This window comes from Danio rerio, chromosome 25 (assembly GCF_049306965.1).
Source record: "Danio rerio strain Tuebingen ecotype United States chromosome 25, GRCz12tu, whole genome shotgun sequence".
Lineage (NCBI taxonomy): Eukaryota > Metazoa > Chordata > Actinopteri > Cypriniformes > Danionidae > Danio > Danio rerio.
This window is the reverse complement of record NC_133200.1, coordinates 32,219,899-32,242,015: the sequence shown is the minus strand read 5'-3', so window position 1 is coordinate 32,242,015 and position 22,117 is coordinate 32,219,899.

Genomic DNA, 22,117 nt, shown 5'->3' with positions numbered 1-22,117 from the left:
TTTACATTGGTTCATTTTCATATTTTTTTATATGACACATGTATAAGTTATAGCTCAAATGAAAGCTCTTGCCGGTGCTCATACAGTTCTAGCATTCTTTTTACAGAATTATATTCATATGCCAAACAGTTTTTGAACGAATTGTGGTGTTTCCATGGCGCAGAAATGTAAACAATACATTCATGATCAATAAGCAGCCCCAGATAGCACAGACAGCTGTCATCTCTTACCTTATGCTGTGCGCTTCAGGGCCATTCTCCTCTGTTTTTGAGGTGATGTGCATAAGTAATCCTTTTATATGTCTGATGTGGTCCAAACACAGAGAATTATGTTTGATCAAACAAAAGAATAGTGAAATATGTAAACAAGGATCGGTCTCTGTGGCTTGTACAGCACCTGTCATCAGTTGTAACAACAATTTTTGCATAGATTATGGTAGAGACCTTTTTCTTTTTTCCTATGATTACAGACATGTGCAGGAACCACCAAAATTAATTACAGCACGCTAGACCACACAGAACCTAAAAGCTACACTTTCAATATTGAGTTTATAAAAAAAATACAAAAAGCGCCTCTTTTTTTAGGTGTTTATTATAACACAGAAGACATATACAGTTTATTTAAACACTTTCATTAGTGTTTTATGAAAATTCAAAGGGTTTTCTTTAAAATGATACCAAATTTACACCTGCATTGACACCTCTGCATGTGGATTTGGGAAGCTTTTAAATTTGGATAGGCAAAATCCAGGCGGAAATCCCCAAATAGCAGCAGAGTTTAACTGGCTAAATAGATCCATATGTACAAACTTTTTTTAAACCGATAATTAGTTTGACAGCAGCAATTAAGATTATATAAAAGGCCTAGCTATGTCTATAAATATGTTAATGTGTTATATGCAAACCAGATAAAAACACCACACTTATGCAAAATCCAGGAGAATATAAATAATGTACCCTACCATGTAATCACTCTAATGAAATTTCCATCTTGCTTTGCAATAATCCATGTTTTTACTTTTTTTGGGTGGAGTAAATAACTGTAACGTGAATGTCTACAGTGCATTCGGAAAGTATTCATAGCGTTTAATTTTTCCCAATTTTTTTATGTTACAGCCTTATTCCAAAATGGATTAAATGTATTTGTTTTCTCAAAATTCTCCACACAATACCCCATAATGACAATGTGACAAAAGATTTGTTGAAACTGTTGTAAATTTTTTTACAAATAAAAAAACTTGAAAAATCATATGTACATAAGTATTGACAGCCTTTGCCGTGAAGCTCTAAATTGAGCTCAGGTACATTATGTTTCCACTGATCATTCTTGAGATGGTTAATCAGCAGCTTAATTGGGTTCACCTGTGGTAAATTAAGTTGATAGGACATGATTTGATAAGGAATACACCTGTCTATATAAAGTCCCAGGGTTGACAGTGCATGTCAAACGTTTCTCTGTGGAGAGAGGAGAACTTTACAGAAGGACAACCATCTGTGCAGGAATCCACCAATCAGGCCTCTATGGTAGAGTGACCAGACGGAAGCCACTCTCTGCCTGGAATTTGCCAAAAGGCATCTGAAGGACTCTCAGACCATAAGAAACTAAATTCTCTATACCAGTCGTTACGTTTAGAGAAAACCAGGCACCACTCGTCACCAGGCTAATACCATCCCTACAGTGAAGCATGGTTGTGGCAGACTGGGGCGACGATTCATCTTCCAGCAGGACAATGACCCAAAGCACACCGCCAACATATCAATGGAGTGGCTTCACAACAACTCTGTGAATGTTCTTGAGTGGCCCAGCCAGAGCCCAGATCTAAATCCTATTGAACAGGTCTGAAAACGGCTGTACACTGTCGCATCTCATCCAGCCTGATAGAGCTTGAGAGGTACAGCCAAGAGGAATGGGCAAAAAATCCCCAAGACAGGTGTGCCAAGCTTGTGGCATCATATTCAACAAGACCTGAGGCTGTAATTGCTGCCAAAGTTGCATCAACAAAGAATTGAGCAAAGGCTGTGAATAATTATGTAAATGTGATTTTTAAGTTTTTCTTTCTTTTTTGTCTTTTTTTTTTTTTTTTTTTTTTACATTTTTAATAAGTATTTTTATTAAATTTGCAACAATTTAAAAAAATCTTTTTTTCACATTGTCATTATGGGGTATTGTGTGTAGAGTTTTGAGGAAATACATGAATTTAATCCATTTTGGAATAAGGCTGTTACATAAAAAAAATATGGCAAAAGTTATGAAGACTTTCCGGATGCACTGTTAATGCGCAGCAGCAGTGAATGATATGGTAAGGTCATCCACAGAACAAAAATGAACTCAATGGTTCATTAAAAAATGAAGGAATGCTATCATTGTGCAGCACTTTCTTCCCCTTACAAAAATAAATAAATAATGATGTAGACTATGCCTTTGGTATGAAAGATATACACATGGGGAAAAAACTATAGTAATTTATAATAAACATGTTTTTGAACCACATATTAAAATGTATACTGTACAACCCTTTGTTATTGAATGTTACAGAATAATGTAGCATAGTGAACTGATAAACTGTTACTAAATACTGTAACATTAGTGTACACTGTGGTGCATAGTGATGGTGTATAATTAATTATAGCGTAGAACACTGAAGCCTATTGAATAATTTGTTTATTACTACAGTTGGGTTGTACCACAGCAACAACATAATTACTCCGGCAGGTTAATTCAAGTATGCCTCCAAACACCACAGTGTTTACTAGTATTTTTCATGTCACGTAATTATAGCCTCGATGAAAGGCAAATATATTTTCGTTTAGTAGAAAACTCAGCCCTCTTCATGATATAAGAACTGAGTTTTTAACTTCCTGCCCTCCATACTGAATTTCATGAGACACCAAAACTACGTGATTAAAAACAACCTATACATGAATTATATGGATGTGTTTTTACATATTATATGTTATTTATTATAATATTATACAATTACAACAATTATTTTATTATATGACTGTGGTAAGTATGATTATTGTTGTTGTTAATATTGTTACAACAGCACACGTGTTACATAGCAATTCATAAATCAGATTTAACACACTTACATACAAAACATGCCCCATTTCATGAGCCTTATTTGTGGCTCATCTTGGACTTTATTTATACTTTACAGTATATTAGAGACAAGAAGAAAATCTTCTTGTGATAAGCTACATTTTTATGTATCAATGTTTTTTCAAGAGTTCACACTTAGCTGATGATTGATTATAAAGCTTGTTTATCAAGCCCTGAGCTCATAAGATCCTCAAGCTCGGGGCTCCCTCCCATTTGCAAGGCGAGAGGGGAGTTTTAGCTTAGTTAGATCTTGAGAACTCCCCTGCTGTAGTAGCTAATGAACTGATTGCTCTTAAGAGATAACCGGGGCTTGACATTAACTTTTTTGATCACTAGCCAATGTGGCTGGTAGATTTCCAACATTACTAGCCACTCACCTTTTTCACTAGCCACAATTTTGCAGTTGGGAAAATCTATTTTATATGCATAAAGTTGACTTTGGCACGCTAAAATTACTTGATTTAGATTTTGTGTTATGTCCACATGCCTCCTCATTCTTTTCACTTTTTGTGTGTCGTGTATGAACAAATGGACCATGGTTTCATAGTGTTGTATTACATTTAGTTTTTAGTTCACATAACCTTTCAGAGCTCAAATTAAGGATGTACCAAATTTATCTCTGACCATACCAAACATAAGTATTTTGTATCTACAAATTTTAAATGTGTCAAAACAAGAAAAATATTGCTGTTTACTATTTATTTAACAATACATTTCTTAAAAAATATTAAAATAATTACTTACATTTAAAAATAACTGCTGTAATGTATCTAAAACATATGCACAGTAATTTGTTCTGGCTAAAGGTCCCAGACCACTAGTTAACTACTAATAAATGGGCAGTTAATCTCATATTAAGCAATGTTATTTTAAAAAATGATAAACCATGTTACCAAAAATACCTGTGAGCAAAAGCAAGCAGGTGAAAAACATTCCATGTGTGAAAATGAAAGGATGATCACACACAATGTTAACACTAGGCCAATTAATAATCTGTTCAAAGAATGGTTAAAACGAAAGTAATCGGTGCTGCTTACCAAAAGACAAATCTGGAACTTATTTCAAGAGCATAACTTTTTGTCTAGTCTATTTGAAAGAGAACTGATCACACCAGTTGTGTTTCTAGGCACAGTTGTTTCACGCAAGAAAATGGGAGCGGGATCATCCTCTCATTTGGTATTTATCTGTTTTCTTTTGCTCCCGCAAACATAATTAGTTTTGTCAGTCTTGCTGCTTCTCGTTTCTAAGATCACATTTGCATGCATATTGGGCCACCTTTATTGTCATGCCCTGCTTTTAAGAAAACAAAAATTTTAAAATGATTTTCAAACAAGGGCGCGGCAGTGGCGCAGTAGGTAGTGCTGTTGCCTCACAGCAAGAAGGTCGCTGGTTCGAACCTCGCCTCAGTTGGCGTTCCTGTGTGGAGTTTGCATGTTCTCCCTGCCATCGCTTGGGTTTCCTCCGGGTGCTCCGGTTTCCCCCACAGTCCAAAGACATGCGGTACAGGTGAATTGGGTAGGCTAAATTGGCCGTAGTGTATGAGTGTGTGTGTGGATGTTTCCCAGAGATGGGTTGCGGCTGGAAGGGCATCCGCTGCGTAAACACTTGCTGGATAAGTTTGCGGTTCATTCTGCTGTGGCGACCCCGGATTGATAAAGGGACTAAGCTGACAAGAAAATGAATGAATGAATAAATGATATTCAAACAGCTAAAGTGGCTAGTGGCGGTGGCTGTCTAACCCGCCACAGGGGAAATCTACCCGCATTTGGCGGGTTGGCGGGTGTTAATGTTAAGCCCTGGAGAAAACTACTTACTAGCAGTACATCTATAGTGCCGATTTGATTTAGGCCCTGTTTACACTAATGCGTTTTCGTTTTAAAATGCATAAGTTTTGCTACGGTTACGCCATCTGTCCAAACTACGCCGGAGTTCTCGAGCACCGAAAACAGAGCGTTTTGGAAACACTGAAGAGGCCGTTTTGATTCTAAAAGGCTGCTGGTCCGTTTCAGTGTGGATGAGGAAAAACGGAGACATCTGAAAACGGAGGCGGGACTGCTGAGATTCGCTACCTGATTGGGGCTTTTGTGTCATTGCGTATCCTTCCCTTATTCGTCAAGCCCCTATCAAATGGCTATAACACATGGCTTTAACGCTACCGGACGACAGTATTGTAAACAACAACATGGGCACAGAAATAAGAGCGTTGTTTGCACTATTGTCTGGTTTAGGCACCATTGTCCAGTTATTCATTTGTTACGTTTAGTAACAACTCGACCTCGTCGTCTGTCCACAAAAATACCTCTCTTGCTTCCTTTGCCATCGCGTTCATCGTTCAACCGGCGTTTGTTGACTAACAATAACCAAATGCCGAGCATGCTTTCTGTTTATACTAGAACGCGCATGCCCAGGATGCACGAATGGTCATGTGATATACGTTTTTGGTGGCGTAGTGTGGACAGAGATATGTTCAGAAACGCTAGGTGAAACGCTAGTGTGGACGTGGATATTGTTATTGATACAAAACGCCGTTTTAAAACTAAAATGCACTAGTGTGAACGGGGCCTTAGTCAATTAACTTGAGTTGCATGTTTTTGGATGGTGGAAGGAAACCAGGCAACCCGGGGAAAACCCATGTGAGCACAGGGAGAACGTGTTAACTCTGCACAAAAACATCGGCTGGCTTGGTAAGGACTAGAACTAGAACCAGTGACGTTCTTGCTGTGAGGTAACAGTACTAATCCTTGGGCCACTGTGGCACTCATCTAGGAAAGGAGGAGAAGTAGGAGTGGAAGGGGGGATTCTTCAACATGAAGATGGCTGTTATATGGAACTTAGGGTATTTATAGTGGTTTAGGAATCGTCTGATTGGTGGATCATAAATTGAATAATGCAGGACCGGCTGCAAGCAATCATAAGGACATGATCCTCTGGAAATTAGTTTATAAATAAACTTTATGTACATATACTATATCAATGCATAAACAAATCAATATTTAGATTTGATCTCCCCAAAAATGTGTCTAACTTGAGACTTATAGTTATTTAAAAAGATGTTTAAATAATTTTTGAATTGAATAAACTAATATTTCCTAAATAAAACCAGTTACAACAAGCTTTGCTTTCCAAAATATTTTCCCAATAGCTCGAAAATTGCACAAAGCGTTCTGCGTTTCATTTCACATAAAAACCTTCTTCATCCTCCTAAAATGCGAATTATGAAATGCAAATGTGTCCCGTCCTGCTTTAAATATGGATGCAGCTCTCTGCGCTTACAAGGGACTTGGGCTCTTTTAAAAGCACTCAATGTAGGTCCCGCTCAGCAGCGTCTGCTCTTTCCCTGTGTCCTTCACATTTCACTGGTCAGTGGCCAGTAATCAACACACATTACCCAGACTGAGCCCAAGCTTAATTACCAATCACACTGAGACCCGTAAACACTCCAGCCTGCCACTTACCTTTCCAGATTATGAATGACTGACACGCGAGTATGTAAATGTGTTTTGTTTTTGAGATTATGTGCGCTGGTTGATATGCTGATGAGGAGCGGTAACTGCCTCTTGAGAGTGACTGACATTCCCCTGCACAGTATGAGAGCGGCTCCTGGATTCTTCTCATCAGGCGTCCTGCGGAGAGTAGTTTACTTCTTAACAACAAAAGGGAAATTGTTTACGGCGTTCGCCCCACAGTAGAGAGTTTGACTTTGCTGGAGCGCATCTGATTGGTTGCTGACTACTGAAGTGGCGCCTGATGTATCAGTCGCTTTCTAAGCAAGTTCAGTTTAAAAAACATAGACCCATATGAAAAAAAAAAAACACTGTAGTAACATATAGTAAATATTATGTGTTTTTTTAAACCAGACTATTGTATAATACTTGAATTAATGTGTTGTGGTTAACATGTAGTTGCTATGGAAACACAATAAATAAATGAACACAAATATTCCATTCGCACAGTCATACCGATAAATATCCAGAAAATTAACGGAACGGCTTTGCCGGCAAATTTTTAAAAACCTCTGTTCACAAACGGAACAGCGGTAAATTCTGACATCATTAACCAGGAATGACCTCAAAATGACAACACTTGTATTGTAAACATAGAAGGGGTCAGGTCTTTGTTGATGGTTTCACTTTTTAAATTTAAAGCATCAGCATTCATACAGCTGCTGTTGTCCCGGAGACATCAAAAGGCAGAAGCGCTATCCTCGGCTAAATGTTTCCACATTTAACTACATGAAGTTTCACAAACTAATTTCGAGAGGAGCACGTGATATGATTGACTGCAGCTGGCCACTCATCTACACTCATTAGCTAGCCAATCAGATTCATCCAAACTCACTATAAGTAACCTAGCTAAGAATTACTCCCTTATCTTCGTTTTCCCGAAGAAACCCCCCATCCACCCCTTCTCCTCCTTTCCTCTTTTGCCGAGGGGAGCTCTCGAGAACACCTGACCTCGTACTCCCCACACATGCTCTATGGACCTGGCGGGAGCCCTGGGCTCAACCATCTCCGAGCTCAGGGTTCTCTCCCGGGACAGCATGCCAAACCTGCTAACATTTGTCAAACAGTATCTAAGTGTGAACTCTTGAAATTACAAATTTTGTAGATGAATAAGTATTGTGAACAACTTTTGCATGTGTGTGTGCTAAAAGTTAAAACAAGAAACAAGGATACGCTTACGAAATGACAGCAACAGCTAACAAGAGTCAGCAATGTGTATGTAAAAGTGAGGAATATATTGTGTATGTGTGCGTGTGTGTGTGTGTGTGTCCAGATGACTGTCAGCTGTGGCAGGAGTGATTGGTGCAAAGGCTTCTGGGAGTTGTAGTGCAGCAGTATGTGGGAAGTTATCTCCAGCAATACCGGTGGTGATCGAAACAGCTGCAAAAGCCTGTCAGGCTTTTTTTCTGCAATACCACCGTGATGTACTTTATCCTACTTATACTGTATATCGTACTATTATATTATATTATATTATATTATATTATATTATATTATATTATATTATATTATATTATATTATGGTGACACGGTGGCGCAGTAGGTAGTGTTGTTGCCTCACAAGTAGAAGGTCGCTGGTTCAAGCCTCGGCTGGGTCAGTTGGCATTTCTGTGTGGAGTTTGTATGTTCTCCTTGCGTTTGCGTGGGTTTCCTTCGAGTGCTCCGGTTTCCCCTACAGGTCCAAAGACATGCAGTACAGGTGAATTGGGTAAGCTAAAATTGTCTGTAGTGTATGTGTATGTATGGGTGTTTACCAGTGATAGGTTGTAGCTGGAAGGGCATCCATTGCGTACAACATATGCTGGTTGAGTTGGTTGGTTCATTCGGCTGTTGTGACCCCTGATTAATAAAGGGACTAAGCTGAAAAGAAAATAAGTGATTAAATTTTATTATGTACAATTAGCACAGCAAAATGAATATATATCTGCAAAGCAGTGGGTGTGATATTGCATTTATACAGTTTAATTTAAACAGTTCAATGAAAAGTCTTAAATATACATTATGTGGTCCAACAGCTGCAGTATTTGTCAAACTATAGTGAAATTAGTCCACTGCATTACGCTCACTGTGGGTGGAGTGATACACATCTAAAGAAACTAAAAAAAGTTCTGATACTGAAAGAATATTGTACGGCTATCAGTCAGAACAGATTCAAGAACCACAATTAACTGTTCTATATATTATATTATATTATATTATATTATATTATATTAATTATGTTTATTATATTATATTTTATTATATTAAATTATGTTGTTATATTATATTATATTATATTATATTATATTATATTATATTATATTATATTATGTTGTTATATTACATTAATTTATATTATTATATTGTTTTATATTATATTATATTATATTATGTTGTTATATTACATTAACTTATATTATTATATTGTTTTATATTATATTATATTATATTATATTATATTATTATAATAATAGCAATAATAATAATAATAATAAAAATAATAATAATAATAATAATAATTATTATTATTATTATTATTATTATTATTATTATTTTTATTATTGTGTAGTCAATAATACTACTTCTAGTACTAATAATAAAATAATAAAAAATATAATAACAACAACAACAACAACAACAACAATAGTAAAGTTAGACAGTTTAAAAAGTTTGAAATTAGATGGGAAAAAATTATATAATTAACACATTTTCTTTACTGTAGTAATGTTTTTTTTTAATTATTATTATTATTATTATTATTATTATTATTGAGAAAACTTTTTTATTAATAAAAAATACTTTTAAGTAAAACATAAATTATTACAAAAACAAAAAAAAAACATTTGAACATTTTTTTTGATGTTTTTGTGCAAAATCAAATTCAATGTGCAAAAATAAGCATCTATAACATTCTTAAATATACCTCTTGTTGTTCCACAGAGGAATGTTTGGGAAAACATAAGAGTGAGCAAACACTTTTTCATTTTTGGTGTGCACTACCGTTTTGAAACATTATTGAAACATTCTTCCAGGAACTTTTAAAAGCAGACGTTATATAAACCTCCAAATGTGTCCCATTACATTCTGCACATGCATCCATCCATGAAGCCGTCCATTCATCCATACTCGCATACAGTACATCTACTAAACCATCCGTTCATTCTCAGAATCTAAAAGCACATTTCACATTTCAGAGTGATCAGAGGTGGTCAGTGGTGCAGGAAATCAGGTGAGGGGAAACGGGAAGTTGCAGGTGTGACACCGACCCCGTGGAGCCCCATCTAAGCAGGAAGTGATCTTGAGGAAGAGCAGATGGATCTGACATGATTACAGCTTGTAGTTGGAGGAGCCATCTGTTCTGGTGACTGTTTATAGCATTAACCAACAGGCACAGAAGAGGGAGAGAAAACACTGTTGCAGGAGAACTTTTCAATAATGGCCCTAGGAGATCTCGACATTACAAATGCAAGATGTTCATGTCACTTCTTGGAGTCTTGTGCACTTGCTCTTTCTCTGAAGAATCCGAGTAAAATTACCATCTAGTTCAATTGCAAATGTTAAAGAGCCCATATTATGGGTTTTTGAAAATTCCCCTCCATGTAGTGTGTAACACAGCTCTAAGTGAAGTGGAGTATCCAGCTAAGGCTTAAATCTGTTAGTGTACAGTGTTAAAAACGGTTGATTCATCTAAAAAAGAGTCGACTCATAATGCTTCAAACGAGTCGCCTTGATACGGATTCATTAGGGCTGTTTCTCAATTCCAAGAACGCAGAGAACGGACTTGTGTTCTTGTGGAGATCGGTCTTGCCAAGTGTCCTCGGAAGAACGAACTCAGAAGACCGCGAGGACAGAGAACGCGTCCTTTGAGAAATGGGATGCTGCGTTCTTCCAGATGGTCATGTGACCTTCACGCGTTTTAAATGGAAATTATTTAAACATTACAGCACTCAAACAATGATTTATTGTTTCCCCCCTCTTCAAAATATATATTTTGCATAAAAACATTAGAAATATACTCTGCACAATATAAATAAAACAGATTTTAATACGAATTTCAGCAAACAAACAACTCTTAATGTGTTTATTCCTTTATTAAGATGTTCATGTTAATGTTTACTTGCACCGTTTCATTTAGGGAAACTCCTGAGGTAAATAAGTGATATCTCTGAATCTTTAATAATAAATTTAAATAAAATGCTGCGCTTCCCACCTCCAGTCGCAATGACTTCTGGGGCTTCCAGAGCAAGTTCGGTGCTCAAGTCTGCATCGGTGCGTCCTCGATATCAAGAACACATCCGGGAAGTTTCACGCGTCCTCCGTACTTGCGGTCTTGAGTATTGGAACTGAACTTAGGCAGCTGATGATGACGTTGCACGAGAACACAAGGACGCAAGACCGCTGAAGAACGCATATTGAGAAACAGCCTAGGTGTTTCGCCATGACGTACGAACGAAACCAAGTTATTCACGTGCACGCGCAAACCCGGGAGATTTCAAACCTGAGGCCCCGCCCTCTGACGCAGAAACCGAGACACACACACACACACACACACCCACACACACACACACAAACATGCCGGTCGATTGAAGTCACACTGCAGATGGATATATTGAGTCTCTACCCAAAGATGAAACCTCAGCATTATACCCAAGCAGTTGGAAACTACTGGAAACTTCTGGAAGCTACATGCTACAAAGAATACTTCATCAGCGTTTGTTAAAGGAAGGATCAGTAAAGAGTAACTTACTGATAGACGTCAGGATGGGTTTCTTCCTCCATTTCTCAAGTGTAAGTACGTGCGATTAAAGTTGCCTCGTTGACTCTAGCTTGCAAATGTATTTAGTTGTGATTTGTTACTTGTAACCGCGTGTACTGTATCAGGTTAACTGGCTATATTCTCTTATCGTGTGCAAAGTCACGTTAAAAACGCGACGCGTGCTGCGTTAACGGAGCTCCGTGGACGGGGAGTAACGTTAGTGTGTGTGTCTGTGTGTGCGTGCGCGCGCTGTCGTCCGGAGGTGTGTGTGTTTGTGTGTGCGCGCGCGTTGTCGTCCGGAGCAGGGTTAAGTGCGTATGTGTGTGTGTGTGTGTGTGTGTCTGTGAAAAGAGCAGAGTGAGAAGGAGATCTCCTCAACTGTTTTTGGAGTTTTTGTTCAATAAAATAGTCAGTCGTCTGTATTTTCAAGTCCATAGTCTGTATTTACATTGACCCACTGGCAGCTAAAATCCACGTCTACACTATCAAGCGTGTATGAACTGTGATTACTTTTATATTGCTGATTAGCTGTTTGGCATTTCACTCTCTCACTGAAGGCAGTCGACCAATCGCAACAGACTGTCATCGGTCCAATCAGCGCAGATTAGCTCCGCGCTAAGGAGGGGTTTGGGAACAAATGAATCCCTGAACGATTCATACAGGAGTCGCTGGGATAATTAGGTAAAAATAAATGCAGATTATAAGACCATGAAAGTGTTTTTTGACCTTGCATGCATATTAAACTGTTGTTGGAGACCCTTACAACCAAGATATGACCCTATTTCATGTATAATATGGGCTCTTTAATCTCATATCCTTTTGAAGGTTTTACACACAGACTTACTTTTGTAATACACATTAGAGAAATGTAGAGATTTATCAGAATATCCAAGCTGCTCTTTTCCATGCAATTCAGTGTTTTGTTTTTTTACTTCAGTCTGACATTAAAGAATGTTTTGAAGCTGAAACTGTGATATTCAGTGATTTATAAAATGCAAGTTACCAGATATATACCAAAGAGTAAAAACAAAACAGAAACAAAATGCATGAATGTGGTTTCTGAGGAAAAGCACTGTGAAATTACATTATAAATAAATAAAAATTGCTCATCTCACATCTCTTTAAAAGATTCACTGTCATGTTTCGTTTTCACATTTGTATGGCATATAATACAAAATAAAAGATTCATCGGAATATCCAAGCTGCACTTTTCAGTGTAATGGAAGTAAATGGTGATTGTGATTTAGACAAGAACATAATAAATATTTGCTGTTAATTTACTAAGGTGCCTCTTGAATAGAACATTAAATAAGTAGCTGAATTGTTGTGAATAATGAAATTCAAGTTAAAGACTCGATTTAAAACATACTGGCAGGACAAATATAATAACTCTGGTTCCTGAAAAAAACACTGTTGCAGCAGAATTTTACAATAACGACCCTGGGAGATCTCGACATTACAAATTCAAGATGTTCATGTCACGTCTTGGGAGCCTTGAGCTCTGCTTTTCTAAAGAATCAAAGTAAAATTAACATCTAGTTCAATTACAAATCATCACCAATTATAGGGTTCTATCTGACATTTTTGTCAAATTTGAGTTAATAACATATTCTTAATAAATGACAACTTATTTACTTTATGGGATGTTTTTTTTTTTATAAGTTGTTTACATTTTAAGACGTTTTATTTTTTTAAAAAATGATACGCATACGGTTTACTATGGAATGCAAAACTTTAACGCTCAATATCTCAAAATCATTCAGAACGCAGATATAACCTTATAATTCCAAGGTGACGAAATGTTAATCTCATATACCTTTGAAGGTTTCATGCAAAGGTTCAGTTTTCACTTTTGAAATGCTTATTAGAAAAATTTACATATTTACCAGAATGTCAAAGCTAGTCTTTTCCAAGCATATTAGTGGTTTGTTTTTATTGTTGGTTTTTACTTTAGTGTAACAAAAAATAATGTTTTAAAGCTGAAACTGTGATCTTCAATGATTTATAAAAGGCAAGTTACCGGATATATACCGAAGAGTACAAAAAAGAAAAAAAAAAAAAACATACAGAAACAAAATGAATGTCTGCGGTTCCTAAGAGACAGCACTGTTAAGAAATTATGTTATAAATAAATGAAAAATGCTCATCTCATATCTCTGAAAGATTCACTCTCATGTTTAGTTTACACATTTGAATGGCATAAGACACAAAATAACACCCCATTCACACGGGGCTTCAGCGTTAATGCTTCCCATTCACTTTAAGTGAAGTTTATTCATAAACTAATTTCGAGAGGATCACGTGCTTATGATTTATCACGTCCAGTCTCGTATTTGCAAATCACTAATCTTCCAATCATATGAGCCCTAAGGCACCATAAATAGCCTCAGTTTTCAGTTCACTTTATCTTCGTTTGGAAGAAACCCCCCTCCTCCCCTATTCTCCTCCTTTACCTGCGATTGGGTGGCACGGCGGTCCAGTGGTTAGCACTGTGAACCACACAGCAAGAATACTGCCGGTCCTAGTTCTATAGGACCGGTGAGTGTTTCTGTGGGGAGTTTGTATGTCCTTCCCGTGTCCGCGTGGGTTTTCCCCGGGTTCTCCGGTTTCCTCCCACCATCCAAAGACATTCAACATACATAACAATCAAACTTGTATAATTCCTTACGTTCCCTTAGCTACAGCGGCAGGGGAGTTCTGAGATCCACCGAGCTCGGGCACCCTTCTTGCTCTGCCAACGGGAGGAAGCCCCGGGCTCGAGAAGCCCTTGAGCTCGGGGCTCTCTCCCGGGACAGCATGCCAAATAAGCTTTGTAAATCATCAGCTAAGTGTGAACTCTTGAAATGGGTGACGTCGGGCGTTGCTGAACTGCATTGTGGATCCGTCGGCGCCGCTTCAGAGGCATTGCTGGCTGCAGAAGTTGGGACTTGCGCAACTTTTCAAGCGGCGATGGAAGCGTCAGCAAATCAGATCCCTGTATGCAAATACACCAGCTGAGACTGTGGCCTATTGCTGACTGATTTCATTGGCTAACGCTGCTAAGATGATCGCGTCAGCCCCACCTTCAGACACAACCTCTGTCAAGCGTTGACGCTGAAGCTCCGTGTGAATGGGGCGTAAGAGATTTATCAGAATATCCAAGCTGCACTTTTTCATTCAATTCAGTGCTTTTTTAAAACTTCAGTATAACATTAAAGAATGTTTTAAAGCTAAAACTGTAATCTTTAGTTATTCATTTTTTTTTTACTTACCAGATATACCACAAAGTTTAAAATAAAAAATAAAAAAAGTGAAGACACTTACACAGTGAAGACAGGGATGGTTATCTCTTTTCATCAATCAAACAATGAGGATAGTTCAACAGGAGAAGCAGGTAAGTGATATTCTTGGAAAGAGAGCAGTCTAGTAAGCAGTTCACAATATAAACAAGGATCTTCATTAAACCATCAGAGTATAAAGTCATTTCCTTTAATCGTAGCATGTGCATCTACAGGTTAGGACAGGGGTGGGCAAACTCTGAGGGCCGATGACCTGCATAGTTTAGCTGCAACACTAATCAAACACACCTGAACATGCTAATCAGTGTCTTTAAGATCACTAGAAATCTACAAGCAGGTGTGTGTGATTAGAGTTATAGCTAAACTGTGCAGGACACCGACCCTCCAGGACAGAGTTTGCTCACCCCTGGGTTAAGAGAAACGTCCATGGGAGAAGGGAAACATCCATGAAAGAAGGCAAGTAGGGGAGAAGGTGAGGTTAACCATCTTACTTTGATTCCAGCTGCTTTACGGCTTGAAAAGGTGAGTATTTATAAGGGAACTGCGATTGCTGGTGCAGGTGTGTGTTAGACTTCCAGTGATTGTGCACAGGTGTGATGAGAGGTGGCTGGTAAAGTAGAGCAATGATTGGAGCAGAGGGAACGAGATGGTAAGGGAGAATAGTGATTGAAGCAGCAGGAATGAGCCGGGGATGTGATACAGGTGAAACAAAATGAATGTGGTTCCTGAGAGAAAGCGCTGATGTGAAATTAAATGATAAATAAATTAAAAATGCTCATCTCATATCTCTGTAAAAGATGCACTCTCAGGTTTATTTTTTACATTTGAATGGCATATAACACAAAATAAGAGATCTATCAGAATATTCAAGCTGCTATTTTTAATGAAAGATAACCTAAAAATAATTATTTGCTGTTAATTTACTCACCATGTCAAGATACTTCTTGAATAGAACATTAAATAAGTAGCTAAAACTTTGTGAATCATACAATTCAAATTAACCACTTGAATTTAAAACATACTGGCAAGACAAAAATAAAAACTCAGATACCTGAGAAAAAAACACTGTCGCTGGAGAATTTTTCAATAAAGGCCCTGGGAGATCTCGACATTACAAATGCAAGATGTTCATGTCACTTGGAGTCTTGTGCTGTTTTCCTGAAGAACCAGAGTAAAATTACCATATAGTCCAATTACAAATGTTAATGTCATATCCCTCTGAAAGTTTCACACTCAGGTTGAGTTTTCACTTTTTGAAATAGATAAGACACAAAATTAGATATCTAAGAGAATGTCCAAGCTGCTCTTTTCCATCCAATGTAGTATTTTTTCAATCTTCAGTAGAACATTGAGGAATGCTTTGAGGCTACACTGCAAAAAATACTTTTCTTGCTTAGATTTTTTGTCTCGTTTCTAGTCTAAATTTCTAAAATTTCTTGTATCAAGAGGCATTTTCTAGACAAGCAAAACATATTGTCTAGTTTCGAGAAATAATATGACAATAATAAGTGAGTTTTTTCTTACAACAAGCAAAATAATCTGCCATTGGGGTAAGCAAATTAATCTTGTTTTTTGTTTTGACGTAAGATTATTTTGCTTACCCCATTGGCAGATTATTTTGCTTGTTTTAAGGAAAAACTCACTTATTTTTGGCAAATTATTTCTCAAAACAAGATGATATGTTTTGCTTGTCTAGAAAATTATTCTTGATTTAGGAATTTTCAGATATTTGGACTAGAAACAAGACAAAAAAATCTAAGTAAAAAAAACATTTTTTTGCAGTGTAAAACTGTTTTTTTATAGCGATTTATGAAATGCAAGTTAGTAGATAAGCTGGAGAGTAAAACACTCATGAATGAGTGGTTTCCGAGAGAAACACTTTTGTAATATTTATTCATTCATTTTCAGCTTAGTCCCTTTTATTAATCTGGAGTCGCCACAGGCTAACCACCAACTTATCCAGCATGTGTTTTTACGCAGCGGACGCTCTTCCAGCTGCAACCTATACACACTCATTCACACACATACATACACTTTGGACAATTTAGCCAACCCAATTCACCTGTACCGCATGTCTTTGGACTGTGGGGGAAACTGGAACACCTGGAGGAAACTCACGTCAACGCAAGGAGATCATGTTAACTTCATTAAGAAATGCCAACTGACCCAGCCGAGGCTCAAACCAGCAACCTGCTTGCTGTGAGGCGACAGCACTACCTACTGCGCCACTGCGACACCACTTTTGTAATATGAATAAATAAAATATATGTGAAATAAACACAAATATTATGAATAAAAAATGCTGATCTCATATTGCTGTGAAAGATTATGGCATTTGGTACAAAATAAAATATTTACCAGAATGTCCAATCTGCACTTTTCAATACAATGGAAGTAAATGGTGAACATAATTCAGACAAGAATTTCAATAATAAATGTTCACCTGAAAGTTAATGTTTCCTGTTCATTTCATTCATTTTCTTTTCGGCTTAGTCCCTTTACCAATTTGGGATCGCCACAGCGGAATGAACTGCCAACTTTTACAGCACATGTTTTACGCAATGGATGCCCTTCCAGCTGCAACCCATCACTGGGAAACATCTTTGCAGACTCATTTATACACTATAGACAATTTTTTAGCTTACCCAATTCACCTGTACCACATGTCTTTGGACTTGTGAGGGAAACCTTAGCACCCGGAGGAAACCCATGCGATTATGAGGAGAACATGCAAACTCCACACAGAAATGCCAACTGACCCAGTTGAGGCTAGAACTAGTGACCTTCTTGCTGTGAGGTGACAGCGCTACCCACTGAGCCACCGCGTCACCCTCCTGTTAATTTACTCACCCTAATGTCATCCAATGTGTTTGCTCATTAGAACAATAAAGAAGAAGCTGAAACTTTGGGAATCATCAAATTCAAGTTAATGACTTTCACACAGGCAAGGCAAAAATAATAACTGATTCTTGAGAAAAACACTGTTGCAGGAGAATGTTTCAACAATGGCCCTGGGAGATCTCAAAATTACAAATTCAAGATGTTCATGTCACTTTCTGGAGTCTTGTGTTTGCTGTTTTTCTGAAGAGTCAGGGTGAAATTACCATATAGACCAATAAAATTATTGTTTATATCATATCCCTATGAAAGTTTCACACTTTCACACAATTTTTACTTTTGAGTATATATGACATGAACGGTTAAAAAATTCAATAGTGAATTTTCACCTGGGCGACACAGTAGTGCAGTAGGTAGTGCTGTTGCATCACAGCAAGAGCTTCGCTGGGTCGCTGGTTCAAGCCTCAGCTGAGTCAATTGGCATTTCTGTGTGGAGTTTTGCATGTTTTCCCTCCGTTCGCCTGGGTTGCTGTTCGGTACAGGTGAATTGGATAGGCTAAATTGTCCGTAGAGTGTGTGTGAATGAGTGTGTGTGGATGTTTCCCAGAGATGGGTTGCGACTGGAAGGGCATCCGCTGCATAAAAACGTGCTAGATAAGTTGGCGGTTCATTCAGCTGTGGCGATCCCAGATTAATAAAGGGACTAAGCAGAAAAGAAAATGAATGAATGAATTTTTTACCCAAAAATTTAAATTTGCAATTAATTTCTTTACGAATTTGCAAAGCAAAGTTAATACCGTAAGTTTCTGAGAGAACAACACTGTTACAGGAAACTTTTCCATAATGAGCTCTCAGACTGAGTTTTACTTTTGGAAAGCATATGATACAAAATTTGATATTTACCAGAATGTCCAAGCTGTAAAGCTGTGCAGCTGTAAATTCCATGCAATAAAAGTACATGGTGGCCATTTATTCAATATTTTCAACAGTAATAGCTCACACAGAAATTAAATTTTGACATTATGCTTACCCTCAGGCCACCCAATCTGACTCATCAGAAAATTATTTTAAAGTTCAAACTGTGGTCTTACTGATTTATAAGATACAAATCAATGAGTACAGGAGAGTCAAATAAAACATTTTTTGCAAAACAAAATTATCACCGGGGGTTTCTAAGATAAAAAAACACCATTGCAGGGGAACTTTTCAATAATGGCTCTAAGAGACCATAATAATGAACTTGGGAGAAATAACAAATACAAAATGTTCATATCACATCCTGCATTCTTAAGTATTTACAGCTTTTTTCTCTGAAAAGTCTGACTGAAATTATACACCATTTAAACGTTTTCAAATCTTTGTGAATGTCTGATACTTAGGTTCAATTTAACCTTATTTAAAGAGAAATATAAGATGAAGGTTACTTTTTTTTTAGAGAAGATTATTTTAGAGAAGAGAATTCTTAATGATTTAACAAATAATTTTTTATTAATACTGTTAACTTCTGACAATACATTACATTCATTGCATACCTGTACATTGAGGCCTTATGAAGTAAAAAAAAATCAGTCTGTGCAAGAAATAACACAGCCTTTGGAAACAAATTGTACTGTTACACCAAAGTGTAAACAAGTAAAAATATCACTAAAAATGTTATTAAATATTTCAAGAAATTCCTTAAACATACATGTAATAAATAATCATTGATTTAGTCTTTAAAATTTAAATTAATTCCTTTAAATGTATAAAATCTAGTATTAAAAAACCTCCACTAAAGGATATGCTGGTTATTTCTTAATCCAGATCATGATGTTTCACTTATTTAAGGCAAGGCAAGTTTATTTATATAACACACTTCATACACAGTGGTAATTCAATGTGCTTTACATAAACCGGACTAAAAAAACAAGAAAATAAAAATGATCACAGGAATTAAAAATGATTAAAACAGATAAAAACTAATGTCAAAATTAGCACGTTAACACATGCAATTAATTTGAAATATTTTAATGCAGTTGCAGGTTTTTTTTATTTCCTGTTGTGGTCGACGTGTGTTTAAAATGCAAAGAAATATGGATAAGACCAAGGACGCACGTTTAGAAGGAAATTTTCAGTATGAAACAATTCATGTCGCATTACCAGAGTGTCCAGCGCTTCCTCCAGAGTTTCTTCTAGTTTTGTGTTTAATTTTTAATCTTTCGACTTTTGTATTAATGGAATTTGACACCACATGCCGAATGGAAAGAAACGCCTTCGCATTTTGTGACTCGGTGGTTCTTTACGGTAATCAAAAATTGCTGTTAACATGGTAGACTCTTAATAGGAGTATTATCTTAAAGGGCACATAGTTTACCCCTTTTTTATGATTTAATACTATTATTATGGTTCCTCTGAGTGAGCCAATTTAGGTTCAGCTCAAAACACAGTTGAGATTTTTTTATTATTATGTGTTAAAAAGTGTTATTTTGGGGGCGTGTACACAGCTTGCTGTTTTAGTGGTGTGTTGCTTTACACAAAAATTAGTTTTGACTTCCCGCCCAACGTAACAAGGGGGAGGAGCCAAGAGCTCCGCCGCTCTGTGTTTGTCAACAGACAGGCAGACAGAGAGAAGTGTTGAATCAGAAGGGAGTCACTCTGGCTGCGTTGTCCTGTGCACGTTGTGTGTGTTTGTGTCTGTGTGTGTGTTTGTGTGTTTGTGTTTGTGTGTGTGTGTGTGTGTGTGTGTGTGTGTGTGTGTGTGCGCGTTGCCTAGCTACAAAAACAAGTGCCTAAACATTGTTGATGTCACTGTCCATATCCCTCAAAGTTGTTTAAATGTTTAGAGATGGTGTGACCAAAGTCCCTGTAAGAATTAGTCTTCAGTTTGACACAACTTGTACCTGTGGGTGCCTTTGATGTTCTGCTTGATGCTTCTTACGCCCTTGTTGCAGCACTAGTGGCAACAAAATTAAGGACCGAAATGCATACTGATTTAGTGATCCTGCTTATGAAAAACTGTTCTCACTCTCAGCTCACATCATTTAAAACAAAAGGGCCACATTGTCCCCCGATAATGTCAAAAGACTGGACTGTCTTAGCAACTGGCTGAAAAGGAGAACTAAGCAGAATTGTTTCTACTTTATAATTAATGTTCTCAACTTTACAATGAGTACAATTGTTTGTATTCAAAACTTTGTTATTATTATTATTATTATAATTTTCCATTTTCCATATTTGCAATGCCTGTATTTCTGCAATTTCTTTGCAGTCCACTTAGAATCCAACATGGAAATCATTTTTTTCTTTATTGCCATTGATTGTTTTGAAATTTAATTTGCACTAACATGCCTGTGTTTTTATTTTTGTAATAAATATGGCTGTCAAGCCAGGATCTTGATTATTTATTGTGGTTATGTTGTTTACATTAAGAAATCTGTGTTACAAGTTAAACAAAATTTCTAATAAACAATTATATTTTAAATTAATAATATTACTTTAAATTTAAACGTTTAAGTAAACGTTAATATTACATTTGAATAGCTAAAATTACAAGTTTCAGTCTTTTAAATTTGATTAATCGCGATTAATCACACAAAGTGTGATTAATTCGTTTTTGTATCGATTGACAGCACTAATAAAAACAGATTAAAATGTGTTAAACAGGTTATAAAAGAATGAAAGATAAAAGTAAGACATACTGTAACTGTGTGATCTGTCGGACGTAGCACAGTGCTCATTTAGTAAAGACACAGCTAAACAAATGTGCTTCAAGTCTTGATTTGAATGTGCATACTGTTGGAGCACATCTGATCATTTCTGAAAGCTGATTCCAGAAGCAGGGGGTGTACTAGTTGAAGGGCAATTTGCCTTGCTTAGAATATCTAATTTACTTGATCCTAAAGATCTGAGTGATCTATTTGGTTTGTACTCAGTGAGCATATCTTTAATGTATTGAAGTCCTAGGTCATTTAGTGATATATGTATAATATAATATAATTATAAGTAATAATACATTAAAATCTATTCTGAATGTAACTGGGAGCCAGTGTAAAGAGCTGAGGGCAGGTGTGATGTGCTCTGATTTTCTGGTTCTGGTCAGAATCCTGGCAGCAGCTATCTGGATGAGCTGCAACTGTCTGACTGTCTTTTTAGAAAGGCCAAGGAAGCCATAACAGTAATCCACCCTGCTGGTGCTAAAAGCATGAACAAGTTTCTCTAATTCCTCACTGGAAATAAAGCATCTAGCTCTTGCAATGTTTTTGAGATGATAGTATGCTCATTTACTTACTGCTTTGACATGACCACTGAAACTCATATCTGACTCCAGAATCACACCAAGATTTTTGACCTTATTTTTTGTTGTTTCACCCTTAGAGCCAAGGTACACATTCACTTTGAGAGCCAATGCCATGACTTCAGACTTCCTTTGTTTAACTGAAGAATTTATTTTTTTTTAATTCAGAATTATCATTAAATCATTATTAATATTATAATAAATATACTGTTATTATTCGGCCACTGCTACCACAATGGCAGATTTAGTTTATTTGAAATTTGGCTTGCAACTTTATGATAAAATTGTAATACATAACTGTATATTACATGCTAAATTATAATACACACTTACAAGCCAACTGTTGAATGAAAATGTCATGTACTCTCCAAATTTTACACGCTTTCAT